A 2505-nucleotide genomic window follows, 5' to 3' on the forward strand; every position below is an offset into this window, starting at 1 on the left:
TAAAGAATCTGCCTAACAATGCAGAAGAGGCAGGTTAGATCCCTGGGTTGAGAAGATCATCTGGAGAAGGAAATGGCAACCCACTCCAGTATTCTTGCCTGGGAAATCCCTTGGACAGAGGAGCCTGGCCAGCTATAGTCCGGGGGTGGGGGGCAGTCTCAAAAGTGTCAGACACAGCTTAGTGATTAAACAGAAATATATGTTTTGAACATGGTTGACACTCAATATATATTCTTCAAATGTATGAAAGTATTTCTCATTACAACTGTAGAATGCATATTTCTTTGGGAATATGCTGAGAGCGGGACTAAAATGCCTAAGTAGAGATGAAACAGAATTTTTCTAAACACAAGATACTAAAAATATTTTATTGACAGCAAAATAGAAATTTTACTATTTCATCTATGAGGGTTATGCCAATTTTTGTGAAACTTAGTCATGTTATTTTCATTTTCTTGGTAGTCACCTCCACCACATGGAACCAGGTAATAATAGACAATTTTCTAAATTTTTTCTTCTGGGATTCTCAGACGATCCAGAATTGCAGCCTCTCATCTTTGGGCTTTTCCTCTCCATGTACTTGATCACTGTGTTTGGAAACCTGCTCATTATCCTGGTCACCATCTCTGACTCCAATATCCACACACCCACGTACTTCTTCCTCTCAAACCTGTCCTTTGTAGACATCTGCTTCGCTTCCACCACCGTCCCAAAGATGCTGCGGAATATTCAGACCCAGAGCAAAGTCATCACCTAAGAAGGCTGTATCATCCAGATGTATTTTTACATTCTCTTTGCAGAATTAGATGATATTCTCTTGACAGTGATGGCCTATGGTCGGTATGTGGCCATCTGCCACCCTTGCATTACACGGTCATCATGAGCCTCTGGCTCTGTGGACTGCTGGTTCTGATATCCTGGGTGCTGATTGCCTTGTATTCCTTGCTACACAGCTTAATGGTGTTCGATTGTCCTTCTGTCCAGTTGTGCAAATCCCCTACTTTTTCTGTGATCTCAGTCAGGTGGTACAACTTGCCAGTTTTGACAACTTTCTTAATAACATAGTGATGTATTTTGCAGCTGTCCTGATGGGTGGTGGTCCTTTTGCTGGTATCCTTTACTCTTACTCTAAAATAGTTTCCTGCACGTGTAAAATATCATCAGCTCAGGGGACGAATAAAGCATTTTCTGTGTGTCCCACCTCTTGGTTGACTCCCTATTTTATTTTACAGCCTTAGGAGTGTTCCTTAGCTCTGGTGCTACCCACACCTCACATTCAAGTACAATCGCCTTGGTGATGTACACTGTGGTCACACCCGTGCTGAACCCTATCATCTACAGTCTGAGAAACCAAGATAAAAAAGAGGCTCTAAAGAGATTATATTTGATGCCTAGCATAAAAGACCAATTATATTAGTGCTCTGGATTGTATAACTCAAAGAATTAGAATCAGAAGTTGTTCTTTGATCACAGTGAAATAAAATTTGCTCCTTGCACTTATTTCCTGAGATTTCCATTTTTCTTTTCTGCTTTGAATTCAGCATCTTTATACAATTTTAGGAACTCTCTTATTAAGCTTTATCCTTAGTCTTATATATAGACATTAAAAATTTTTTCCTACTCCACCATTTTTCTACCTTTGGATCAAAAATGTTTGGAAATTCCATTTTTTTTGAAGGAATGTCATAGATTTATGAAGAATTTATTAGGAGTAAAGTCTTTTTATTAAAACATTTCACCTGTTGTTGTTCAGTTGCCCGATCATGTCCAACCCTTTGTGACTCCATGGATTGCAGCACGCCAGGCCTGCCTGTCCCTCATCATCTCCCAGAGCTTGCCGAAGTTCATGTTCATTGCACTGGTGATGCCATTCAGCCGTCACATCCTCTGATGCCCTCTTCTCCTTCTGTCCTCAATCTTTCCCAGCAGCAGGGACTATTCCAATGAATCATCTGTTTGTGTCAGGTGACCAAAATCCTGGAACTTCAGCTTCAGCATCAGTCTTTCCAGTGAATATTCAGGGTTGATGTCCCTTAAGACTGACTGGTTTGATCTCCTTGCTGTCTAAGGGACTATCAGGAGTCTTCTCCAGCAGCACAGTTTGAAGGCATCAGTTATTCCACATTCTGCCTCTCACAACCATATGTGACCACTGGGAAGACCATAGCCTTGACTATAAGGACCTTTGTTGGCAGAGTAATGTCTCTGCTTTTCAATACACTGTCTAGGTTTGTCATTGGTTTCCTGCCAAGAAGCAATCGTCTTCTGAATCCATGGCTACAGTCACTGTCCACAGTGATTTTGGAGATCAAGAGGAAGAATCTGTCACTGCTTCCACCTTTTCCCCTTCTACTTGTCATGAATTAATGGGGCTGGGTGTCATGATGTTAGTTTTTTTCCAATATTTAGTTTTAAGCTGGCTCTTTAGGAGAGCATTTAATCTACTGGCTGCTTTAAAGAGGATTTTGGTAGGTATTACTTATTGCCCATTTGTTAACTTGTTTT

General features: G+C 40.8%; 1 pseudogene; it reads left to right on the forward strand.

Moving 5' to 3' along the window:
* Positions 1 to 475: 475 nt before the first annotated feature.
* On the forward strand, positions 476 to 1417 carry LOC138086639 (olfactory receptor 7A5-like; annotated as a pseudogene).
* Positions 1418 to 2505: the final 1088 nt, after the last annotated feature.

Source organism: Capricornis sumatraensis, chromosome 9 (genome assembly GCF_032405125.1).
Source record: "Capricornis sumatraensis isolate serow.1 chromosome 9, serow.2, whole genome shotgun sequence".
NCBI lineage: Eukaryota > Metazoa > Chordata > Mammalia > Artiodactyla > Bovidae > Capricornis > Capricornis sumatraensis.